At 42.7% G+C, this 12,028-nt stretch overlaps 2 long non-coding RNA genes across 2 annotated transcripts; both read right to left on the reverse strand.

Moving 5' to 3' along the window:
• Nucleotides 1–774: 774 nt before the first annotated feature.
• Nucleotides 775–4,514, reverse strand: LOC122478615. The gene is made up of 2 exons (XR_006296118.1): nucleotides 4,077–4,514; nucleotides 775–2,362 (listed from the first exon to the last, which is right to left on the reverse strand). It is a non-coding gene; the product is annotated as an uncharacterized LOC122478615 (long non-coding RNA).
• Nucleotides 4,515–9,593: 5,079 nt separating this feature from the next.
• Nucleotides 9,594–11,757, reverse strand: LOC122478618. Its single transcript, XR_006296119.1, has 2 exons — nucleotides 11,450–11,757; nucleotides 9,594–10,486 (listed from the first exon to the last, which is right to left on the reverse strand). It is a non-coding gene; the product is annotated as an uncharacterized LOC122478618 (long non-coding RNA).
• Nucleotides 11,758–12,028: the final 271 nt, after the last annotated feature.

Here is a 12,028-nt window from a genome sequence, read left to right on the forward strand (position 1 = left end):
GGGAACAGGGGAATAAAACAAGAAATGGCCAATAAGCACTTGAAAAAAAAGTTCAAAATTAAAACCGTTTTCCCCTTTTCAAATTGGCAGAGATTTTAAAAACTACAGTACATGCTGGCAGGGTATAGGGACATATGCATTCTCATATACTTCTACAAGAATGTAAACTGGAAAGCTTTTTGACAAGCGATTCATAACACAAATCAAGTACCATGAAAATTCCTCTTCTAGTTATTCTAGAGGGAAAAAACAGAGCTGTGGAGAGACATTTAAATGCAAAGATGTTCATAACAGTGTAAGTAAGTGAAAAGGGAAAAAATTAAAATTTCCCAGAACACATAAATTATTAAAGTAATTATATATCTAGATGATGAAATAGTCATTAAATATCATGATTTTGAAGAATTTTTTAACTTTTTTTAAGAGTTTATTTATTTATTTTTGAGAGAGAGAGAATGCTCGGGAAGAACAGAGAGAGAAGGAGAGAGAGAAAATCCCAAGCAGGCTCTGCACTGTCAGTGGAGAGCTTGATGCAGGGCTTGAACTCAAACCTTGTGACCTGAACTGAAACCAAGAGTTGGACGCTTAACCGGCTGAACCACCAAGGCACCCCTAAAGATTTTTTAATGATTTGTAAAACTGGTTATGATTATAAAATAAAACAAAAACCAGTATACATGACCATAATCTTTTGTAGTTATAATGTATAAGTACATATATACTTACATGTGTATATAAAAAATAATGGAAGGAAATACACTAAAAACATTAATAGTGCTTTCCTCTAACAAGTGATTTTATTTGCTTCTTTATACTTTTCTGCCTGTTAAATTTTTTTTCTGCAACCAACACAACATACTTTTATGATTAAAACAAACTCTGCCAACAAGAGACATTATTTACAAACAAGGAAGGGAGAAATCCCAGTTTCCTCCAGCCCTGAAGTTTAGAACTGCATGAAAGAATCAAGGTCCTATGCAAAATTGCCCACTGCCTTGAATAAGGAACCAGAAGAGACTTTTGTTCCAGAATGAGTATGGTGAACTTGGCCTTGAACAATAGGGAGGGGAAAGAGAGATGTAGAAAGCAGGATCTTGTATTAGTTCTAGAGGGTTCATTCAAACACAAGAAGAGGCTTACATCCTACCAAATGAACACAGGTAACTTCCACATCTTAATTCAACTGAGATGCTGGGGGAGGAGGGGATTATGACTGGCTGCTCACAGAAGTTGAGTAGCTAGGGCATGGAGCACCTGTGTCTACCACCTTTGTGAGCTGGCAAGGGAAGGCACATTGGCTTAGATGAACCTGTAAGCTTCTGGAGCCAAACTGCACAGGTTTTATTCCTGGCTCAACCACATATTTGCTGTCTGAATTTGAACAAATCATTTAGTCTTTTAGGGCCTACGTTTCTTCACCAGTGAAATGAAGATTTGGCAATTTCTACCTAAGACTTTTTATAAGATGAACTCAGCTATATTTGAAAAGTACATACCACTGCATGCCTGACACACTGTACATGCCATACAAGTGTTTGCTATTGTTATTATCTGTTGCCATTACCTGTGTACTAATTTGAGACGACCTAAAATACAAATGGTGAATGCTAAGGGGTTCAGTTCTAAAATGGGGAAAGTTATCAATCTGTGAGGGAGGCACAGAAGAAGTAAACACAATAGAGACTTGGGTGAAAATGAAGAAGTTAAAGGGAACCCCACATCCCAGTATCATCAATCTTCCTCACAGGCCTGGGGAAGCTTTTAGAAAATGTTGTCAATTGCTTTTCTAAGATCAATTCACTGCATTTGGCTTTTAGTTAAAAATGATTCAGAAGTATCATAAGTTTAAAGGAAATAGCGTATTTTAGATGACTTGAACGTCATCATTTGCTCCATCAATGCCACTGTGAGGAATTTATCCATAAAAGATAGCCTGACAAGTTTGCAAAGATGTAACAGAAGGTTATTTGACTTTGGTGTTGCATAGAATAATGTAAATCTGGAAACAACCTAGTTATCAATAGTGGACTGGGGTAAATAGAGGATAACATGCTGGTAAAGTGCAATGCTATGCAGCCACTGAAGGGGATGAATACCCAGCTACACATATATATGCAATGACACGGAGAGCTGTCCACAACACACTATGAAGGCCAAATGGCAGGTAAAGGATCACAGCACGTACCTCAGAGTAGCCACATCTCCACAAGTAGTTGTGTGGGAAGAAAGGGATCAGAAGAATGCTTATACAAAGGTTGACAGTGATTGGCTCTGGGAGTTAGGATTTCAAGACATTTGTGTTTTCTTCTGGATGTCTCTCTCATTTTTTTTTGAGCACATATTATCTTTGTCATAGGCCAATCTGGGTAAAAAAAATCTATTTGTTAAATGAATGAATGTCTTTTTAAAAAACACAAAATGCAACAAATAGTTTTCGTTGTCACCCTACTTCCACCCTTTCTTTGGGGTCAACTTGCCATTAATTAAAAAAAAAATTAAATGTTTATTTATTTTTGAGAGAGAGAGAGAGAGAGCGAGTGTGAGTGAAGGAGGGGCAGGGAGAGAGAGGGAGACACGGAATCCAAATCAGGCTCTGGGCTCCAAGCTGTCAGCACAGAGCCTGACACAGGGCTCAAACTCACACACTGTGAGATCGTGACCTGAGTCGAAGTCGGACGCTCAACCAACTGAGCCACCCAGGCGCCCCTCAACTTGCCATTCTTTTCTTTTCTTTTTTTTTTTCAACGTTTATTTATTTTTGGGACAGAGAGAGACAGAGCATGAACGGGGGAGGGGCAGAGAGAGAGGGAGACACAGAATCGGAAACAGGCTCCAGGCTCTGAGCCATCAGCCCAGAGCCTGACGCGGGGCTCGAACTCACGGACCGTGAGATCGTGACCTGGCTGAAGTCGGACGCTTAACCGACTGCGCCACCCAGGCGCCCCTCAACTTGCCATTATTAAACACGCTATTCTTTTGACTGGAATGTAAACGTCCTGTGAAGGAGAATGCAATTGGGAACACCTCACACAGAATTATGAATGCTGAATGCGAGTAGGTAGCAGAGGCCAACAAAAACACCACACAGCACTTAGAATTCTTAAAATGTTCATTTTTCTTCTCAGAGCTAGAATTGCAAACCTTACTTCAATCCAGGGTCTCCAAATGGTCAGTTTTCACTTTCTCTGAATGGATCAGGTATGAGTACCTCCCATGGGGGATACAAAATAAACATAAAACTGCTCTCACTACCAGAAAATGAAAAAGGCCTTGCACGCTTTTGCTAACCAGAAGGATATCAACTTACTTGGCTTTCACTCACTCACCTAGACAGAGGCTTCATGGCCCTTCTCCTTTAAGCATCCATGATTCCTCTGCTGCTCTAACTGGGAAATCATGTCTGGTTTGGGAATTGGAATCCCTGGTTTTTGAAAAATAAAGGGGACTTAGATATTTGTGCTAGGGTCACAATGGTGTCCCACAGATCCATTCCAATCACTTGGCTTCCAGGAGGAAAAGGTACTCTAGGACACCACACAGTGGTACCAAGAATATCTCCACAGGGTCCAATGTGACTTCCAAGAAGGACAGGAGGAAAGGAAGGAGGATGGGTATGGGGGCAGGAGTGGGAAACTCTCAGCTGCAAGGAACAACTAGCTTTGCCTTCCCAGATAGAATGGAAATCTGGTCATCTCCAATGGAATGTGATAGGAAAACCCCTGACCTAGAAGATCAGAGGACAGAGAGACCAAAGTCTCTGAGCACCATAAGGAAGTTTATCAACAACTCCATTTGTCACTGGTCTTGCAACAGAAAACAGAAACAGAAACAATCTGTTTCTGGCTCCATAGGAAACACAAATCAGAGCCCTGGCTCTCCAGCCCCGGCTCATAGGGTCCAGAGAAGGAATGCTGTCCTTACCGAGGGAGATCAGGGTCTTGTACTTCGCTGGTGTCCCATCCTTACCCACATCCTGCTGAGCAGGGGCCAGCTAACTACCACCCTCTTGACAAAAGTCTGAGGGCACATCTGTGAATATTACAGACTCCTAAAAGACCCAAACCATTCCTACTTACCATGAGCCTCCTTGGGGAAGGCTGGAGTTGGTAGCATTGTAGGAAGAGAAGATGGACAGGAAGGTCTCCTCGGCTCCAAGTCCGATGCCTACTGAGCACCTAGTGTATGTCTAGCTGAGTGTTTTACTCCATGGAAACTACAAAAAAAGAGTGGACACATGTCTCTCAAGAAGAAAGTCATTTAATCGGGAAGAAAACACTTAAAGCAGATTCCAATGAGCCCCTACATGCTGGGCATGGTGGAGATAGGAAATTCAGCAGCAAGGAACTGGCTTGATTTGCCCCGTGGTATATGCTGAGGACTCCCAATTCTAATCCCTTCCAGCCCCAGATCTCTGCCTGCTCAATAAATAATTGTCAGGAGAATAATTAAAACAATTTGATTTTGGGGTGTTGAGTTTGATAAGTTCTTTATAGATTTTGGATACTAACCCTTTATCCAAAATGTCATTTGCAAATATCTTCTGCCATTTGGTCAGTTGCCTTTTAGTTTTTCTGATTGTTTCCTCTGCTGTGCAGAAGCTTTTTATCTTGATGAGGTCCCAGTAGTTCATTTCTGCTTTTGTTTCCTTTGCCTCCAGAGACATGTCTAGTAAGAAGTTGCTGTAGCCGAGGTCAAAGAAGTTGCTGACTGTTTTCTCCTCCAGAATTCTGATGGTTTCCTATATTACATTTAGGTCTTTCACCCATTTTGAATTTATTTTTGTGTATGGTGTAGAAAGTGGTCCAGTTTCATTCTTCTGCATGCTACTGTCCAGTTTTCCCAGCACCTTTTGCACTGTTGGTGGGAATGCAAACTGGTGCAGCCACTCTGGAGAACAGTATGGAGGTTCCTCAGAAAGTTCAAAAATAGAGCTACCCTATGATCCAGCAATTGCACTACCAGGTATTTATGCAAAGGATTTAAAAATACTGATATGAAGGAGCACATGCACCCCAATATTTATAGCAATGCTATAACAATAGCCAAAGTATGGAAAGAGCCCAAATGTCCATCAACTGATGATGAATGGATACACACACACACACACACACACACACACACACTGGAATATTACTCAGTGATGAAAAAGAATTAAATCTTGCCATTTGCAACAATGTGGATGGAACTAGAGTGTATTATGCTAAACTAAATAAGTCAATCTGAGAAAGACAAATATCATCATTTCACTCATATGTGGAATTTAAGAAACACAATAGATGAATATAGAGGAAGGGAAGCAAAAATAAGATAAAAGCAGAGAGGGAGGCAAACCGTAAAAGACCCTTAAATACAAAGAAAAAAACTGAGGGTTGATAGTGGGGAGGTGGGAGGGTGGATGGGCTAGATGGGTGATGGGCATTAAGGAGGGCACTTGTTGGGATGAGCACTGGGTGTTTTCTATAAGTGATGAATCACTATATTCTACTCCTGAAACCAATACTACACTATATGTTAACTAACTTGAATCTCAATTAAAAAATATGAATGGATATAAAAAGAAAAAACAAACAAACAATTTGGGAATGAATGCCCTGATTACAAAGTCAAATGATTAGTTTTATTGTAGAGAGCATACAGCCTGCTGGAGCCACAGAGAAGGAAGAGAGATGGGGGTGGGGTATGGTGGGGGTAGTGATAATGGATTGAGAGTGGCTTTATGAAGGAGGTGGTCTTTAAGGGAGGGTAAGACTTGTAGGGGACAGTTCCCACATTTGGCCCATGGCACCAGAAATCCTTACAACAGTAGTTCAAGCCCCTTCAACTGCCATTGCTTTGTAGGGAGGCATCCCCACTGCCACAGCCTTCTGCTGGATTACTGTGATTGTTTTAGAACTGGATTTACTGCCACCTCTAATCTCATGTTCTACCATTCCATTGTCTACACCAGAGTGGCCATTCTGAAAAGCAAACCTAGGCCCAGCACGTTTATTTTTAAAAATCCTCTGCAAGCACTCCTTCAAAGATGAAACCACATTCCTTCAGGTGATATTCCAGACCTTTACCAACCTGGACCTGACCTACCTGTCTGTCCTCATCTACTCCAACTCCTGCCCACATAGACTCCATACTCCAGGAAAACTGTCCTTTTCACTGTTCTCCAAATACATATGTTACTATGCTCTTTTATGTTTCCAATGCTTTTGTAGTTGCTTTCAAACACATTCAAGTTCAAAGGTAATTACCATCTGGTCTTAAAAATATCCTCACTGTCTCCTTGGGGATTTAAAACATCTTGGGGGGTCTAGGGGGCTCAATTGGTTAGGTGTACAACTCTTGATTTTGGCTCAGGTCATGGTCTCACGGTTCGTGAGTTCAAGCCCTGTGTCAGGCTCCATGCTGATAGTATGGAGCCTGCTTGGGATTCTCTCTCTCTCACTCTCTCTCTCTGCCCCTCTCCTGATAGCTCTCTCTCTCTCTCTCTCTCTCTCTCTCTCTCTCTCAAAATAAATAAAACTTTAAAAAAATTATAAAACATCTAGAACCTCTTTACATGCATAAGTGGAAAAGGTGATATGATATAACAAAATAGATGTACAAATGGACAAAGATTAGAAGGAAATACACAAATTTGAAATAAGTCTTGTTGAGTAATAGAGTTATAAAGAGTTTCTTTTCTTCTACAAGAAAAGATATGTTAGTGTTGCTTTAATATCTTGTTTAATGATTAAAAAACCCAGCAAGCAATAGTGTACCAAATGACAGGAAAGCTTTAAGGTAAAGAATCTGCTTTGGGGACAATTATTCAAGTGAAAGAGCACAGTGGTCTGGATTTACCACAGATGCCATCATGGAAGAGAAGAGTTTTGAGTAAAAAGTAGGAGGGAATGGCCTAAAGCACGTCACAACATCTAGAAGGAGCAGGAGGTCTTGTGCTCCAGAGGCACAAACAAAGACTATAAAAGGGGGGTCAGGTACCAGAATGGAAAGGCTTTGGGAGTACAGGAAAATGGATGGAAGTCAGACAACTCCTAGACAATAGATAATGTGACCATACTTGGGGCCTGGAATGGCCACCAATATCTAGAAATGGTACATGACTTGGTACCTGAGAAGACACTGGTTCTGCTGCACAGTTACCAGAGCCATATTCTTGAGAGTGGGAGAGTGGTGAATTCCCAAGGAGCCTGTTATTCCTTTGGGAATAGCAGAAGTTTCTAAGAATAAGAGGAAGCAGGAATGAAAATAATATTTGTTGAGTATCTACACATGCTAGGCACCATGGTCAGAAGTTACATATAGTAGGCTGTGAAACCTTCACAACAACCCTGTGAGCTATATACCTCTTATATCCTTTCACAACAGAAATACATTCAGAGTGGTTCTAGAACTTGCTTAGCACCTAGCATGCAAGTGACAGAGCTAAGAAGTGCCTATGTATACTTCTGAGCACCCTGAAAGGGAACACAGACAAAAGAAAGTTAATCACATTGAACAGTGAGATCATGGGTGCTTTCCTGATGACTTCTGGTAGTTTTTCTTAATGTTGTTATAATAACATTAAAGCAATTTCTTTTGACTGTAAATGAAGAAGGAATTCGTTTGATGGATTCCTAGATGTACCCCCCCCCCTTCCATAACCATTAATGTGATCTGAAAGTTTAACAAATTTAAGTATTAGGATTAAAAGTCTCAAAAGGCGATTGTTATAATTTTTCAAGTAATTTTTTAAAAGATAAAATAATAGGGGCACCTGGGTGGCTCAGCCTGTTAAGCGTCGGAAATCAGCTCAGGTCATGGTCTCAAGGTTGTTGCGTTTGAGCCCCACATCAGACTTTGCGTTGACAGTGCAGAGCCTGCTTCAGATCCTCTGTCTCCCTCTCTCTCTGCCCCTCTGCCTGCATGTTTTCTCTCTCTCCGTCTCTCTCAAAAATGAACATAAAATAAAATAAAATTATTAAAGCAAGATTTTTAAAACACTATACAGAAAGATCTTGAAATGTAAAAACAGCAATCATTTAACTCTATATCAACTTTTTACAAATCAGGGAATGAAAATATATGGACAGTTCCCTGAGAAGCAGCCAGAAGCCAGGGATCTTGGTTCAGACAGCTGAGCCCCTGAAGGGATTTATGTGCCTTGCCAACAGGGCAGGAGAGAATCTGGATGTTAGTGTTCCCAGAGGGAAACGAGTTTGCAAAGTGAAGCTTCTAGAGGAGGTGACTTTGTCAGAGTCTGCATTGTTGAGTCACAGGCATTTCTACAGGGGCTGACAGGGCAGATGAGCAAGCAGGCCAGGATTCAGCAAGTTCAGTACCCCACAGGCAAACAGAGCAGGTGTCAGTCCCTGTGCCCCCAAACAAACCAGTCCCAAGAAGGAAAGACTATGGTTGGTGCTGCAAGGTCTATATCAGCTAATATGTTTATACCACACAGCCCAATGTTCACATCACATTCTAAAGGCAAACAATACAGTTTTACATAATGTGGACAATAAAGACTACAAAGGTTTATGCTCTGACTAGAAAATGCAACCGAACCCTGTTTACTCTCATATCTGTGAAAGAGCTGATTCCTTTAAGCTGCTTCTCTCTCAAAGTCTGTGTCTCAGGTATGTAAATCATGTTTAACAAATAAGCCTAAAGTATGGAAAGCAATAGTCTTATTTAGATCTCAGAGTCTCTGAAAACCTTGTGCCAATTCACATGTCCAACACAAGAAATGGATATAAACAAAACTTGAAATCTATTCATTTATTTTTGGCTCTAAATCCACTTCCCTGGTCTTGAGAAGAGTTGCACTGATATTAGATTTGTAGATCTGAAATTATATGCAATGTGAAATTTAAAAAAACCTGCTACTTTGAAAATTGACCTAAACTTCTTAATTTGAAAATTGACCTAAAATCACAGGGAATAAACACCTTCTTTATTGTGGCTAATACAACAGTAAAAGACTAAACTCTCTTCTGCCTGTTTTCTTGCATCCAGTCAAAAACAACTAGCTGGCACCAAAAGGCAGCCATTTCCTCCAGGTCTCTGCCTGACCAGGTTGTGCCTCGTTAGTGGACTACAGGAAATCCTTCAGGAATCCATGACTGACTACTTGAGGCAACTGCCCAGGAAAAAGTGGGGGCCTTTTCTCTTTTACACAGTGCCAACGGCCTGGAAATTAGATCTTTGAAACCCTCCTTATGTGTAAAACGATGGATTCTTGGAGGGCTTCCTGAGGCCCGCTAATGGCTTCTCATTTAGGTAATAAGGGCTGTGGTTGTGACAGCCTTCTGAGCTAAAACAAAACAAAACAAAACAAAACAAAAACAAACAAACAAACAAAACCCCGCATACACACACAAAACCACATCAGGTCACTTTGGGTCTTCTCTCCTCTAAACACCCTATAGACTTGCCCTAAAATACTAAATGTTTCCCAGCTTCCTGATGCACACGCAGTAAGGCCCAGCGAAGCTGACTACCAACAATATACACACCAACCTGGAGGACGTTATGCCTAATGAAAGAAACCAGACACAAAAGGACACATACTATAGATTCCACTTACTAGAGCAAGGTCATAGAGACAAGAGAGTCAAATGGTGGTTACTGAGATGCGGAGTTAATGTTTAATAGAGACACAGAGTTTGGGAGGATGAAAAAGTTCTGGGGATGGACAGTGGTGGTGGCCGCACAACAATGTGGATGTGTTCAATGTAACTGAGCTATACACATAACAATGGTTAGAATGGTAACTTCTGTGTTATATATATTTTGTCACGGTAATGTTTTTACAAGAGTGTAAACAGCACCTGCGTTTCTTCTTACATATAAACTTTGATTTATGCCCTCACACACCTTCTACTCCAGCCTATCTTCTCATTAGTCCTTGGAAGATCTGTTCGTTTCTGTCCCTGAGCCTTTGTCATACTCTCCTCTAGCCTGGAAACACCCTGTCATTTCTACATCTCCAAATGCAGCTTAAATTTCTCCTTCTGTTTTTCCCCAGAGTACTTCCTGTTTAAACTTCTGATATGGGTAGTTAATCATGCAGTTTCTTATTATTTCATCATTTCATACTCAGATCTTGTCCTGTTCTCTCTCCCCCAACAGTCCCTAAGTTCCCTCATGCTCGGGACTGGGTCCCACATAGTAGAGAACGTTGAGGCACAGAGTAGATCTCAAAGGTGTGATGAATGATTAAATGGTGGGTGGAGAAGAGAAAACTGAAGAAAGGTGTCCTATGGGTTCCATCTTCTTCCAAGATGGGAAATCTATGAGGAGTCTGAGGCTCAAGCTCCTGAAGGAAACTGGCTTGGCAGAGACACTGCAGGGCAGGGACGATAATACCCTCTCTCCCTAAGAACTGAGGGGGCCTTTCAGAGAGGAAAAAGAAATCCCAGCTCACCTCTAAACAGACTGTTGGGAGCCCAATTGTTCCCTCTTCTTCTGGGTCATCCTTCCGGGGTAAGAGCAGAGTCCTGGGAAGGTAGTGCTGGAAGAAGAGGAAGAAACCGTGAGAGACTCTGGCCCTTCCTGCAGCAAGGTAAGATAAAAACTCACCTTGGATTGGATACTTCCCACCCATGAAATAGTGTTATCACCTATCCTACTTGCCTTACAGGCACTGGAGTTCAAAATGAGATAAGAGACATGGCAGTGCCTTGCTAAGGGGAAGCCAGAATGAAATAAAAGGAATGACTGAAAGCCTAAATAGCAGAAACCTTGGCAAGGCAGGATTTGCACTGCCAGGAAATAGGTGACATCTGAGCTACCCCTCTATACCCAGCTCCACTGGGCTGCACTGTCCAATGGGGCAGCCATGCAGTCATGTGGCTATGGACACTTGAAATGTGCTGAGTGTGAGTTGAGATGTGCTGTACAGGTCAAATACACGCTGGATTTTGAAGACTTAGTGAAGAAAAAAAGTGTAAAATATTTCACTGATAACTTATTATATTGATCACACATTGAAATGATAATACTTTTGGATATGTCGGGTTAAATAAAACACATTGTTAAAGTTAATTTCACCAGTTTCTTTTAACTTCCCATATGGCACACATGTACCTCGCATTATGTTTCTACTGGACAGCACCGTCCCCTACGGAATGGTGGCAGCTTGACATCTTCAAGGCAACCGATGCTTTCTCTGCACCAAACATCCAGTCTTGCAGTCCTTCGCACCTCCCAACCCCAAGCATCGGTTTTCCCCTCCCTCAGTCTGGGTAAGGGCTGATCCACTCCTTCAGTTGCAGCCCGAGGGGCTCTCCTCTCTGCCCCCGCTATCTGAGTTGGTTCCTCCACGTCACTCTTCCCATATGAGCCGTGGCTCTACACCACGCCTTCCAGCTAGGGCTCCAACACTAAGCCACTTAGGTTCCAAGATTTGGGGCAGAGGGACGCTCCCGTGTGCAGCTGCAGTCACAGAGTGCATTTGGTCCTTGCGCCAGCTTACCTCCAGCGCCAAGACTCGCCGATCTCCTCCAGCAAGCTCTCATCCAGCCATCATATGCTCCAAGGCACGGCCGCCACGACAGTAACTTAGCCTCACAAGCTATCAAACTCACTCAACGACAGCAAAACCGCAGCCTCGGGAAGGCCACCAAGCCTTCCACAGGCACACAGGGCGCTTGCGCTCCACTCTGCAGCTGCAGCCACAGCCGCCTCCCGAGCTCCTCCTGGGCCCGCAGCCGCGTTTCCGCAGTTGCTGCCTCTCAGATGTACACTCCTAACATCGCGCTTTTAGCCATCTCTAGCCCCCAGGACAGAGGGAGGCGGTCCCGCCCTCCCGAATGATCTTGGGAGTTGTAATCCGCAGCCCAGACGCAGGCGGGGTCGACATGAGCACCGCCCCTCCACAGGTGGCTAGCTTGGAGGCCACAGCCTTGGCAGCTGCGTCAGCTGCAAGGTCCTTGAGGACGAGAATCCCGGGGATGAGCTAGTGCCCAGCCGTCTGGTGGCTCCTGATTCAGCCCAGCTGCCTGCTGACACACCTGCAGCCATGGGTGTCCTGGCAGGAAAGGCACCAGCGTGG

This window comes from Prionailurus bengalensis, unplaced genomic scaffold (assembly GCF_016509475.1).
Source record: "Prionailurus bengalensis isolate Pbe53 unplaced genomic scaffold, Fcat_Pben_1.1_paternal_pri Un_scaffold_111, whole genome shotgun sequence".
NCBI lineage: Eukaryota > Metazoa > Chordata > Mammalia > Carnivora > Felidae > Prionailurus > Prionailurus bengalensis.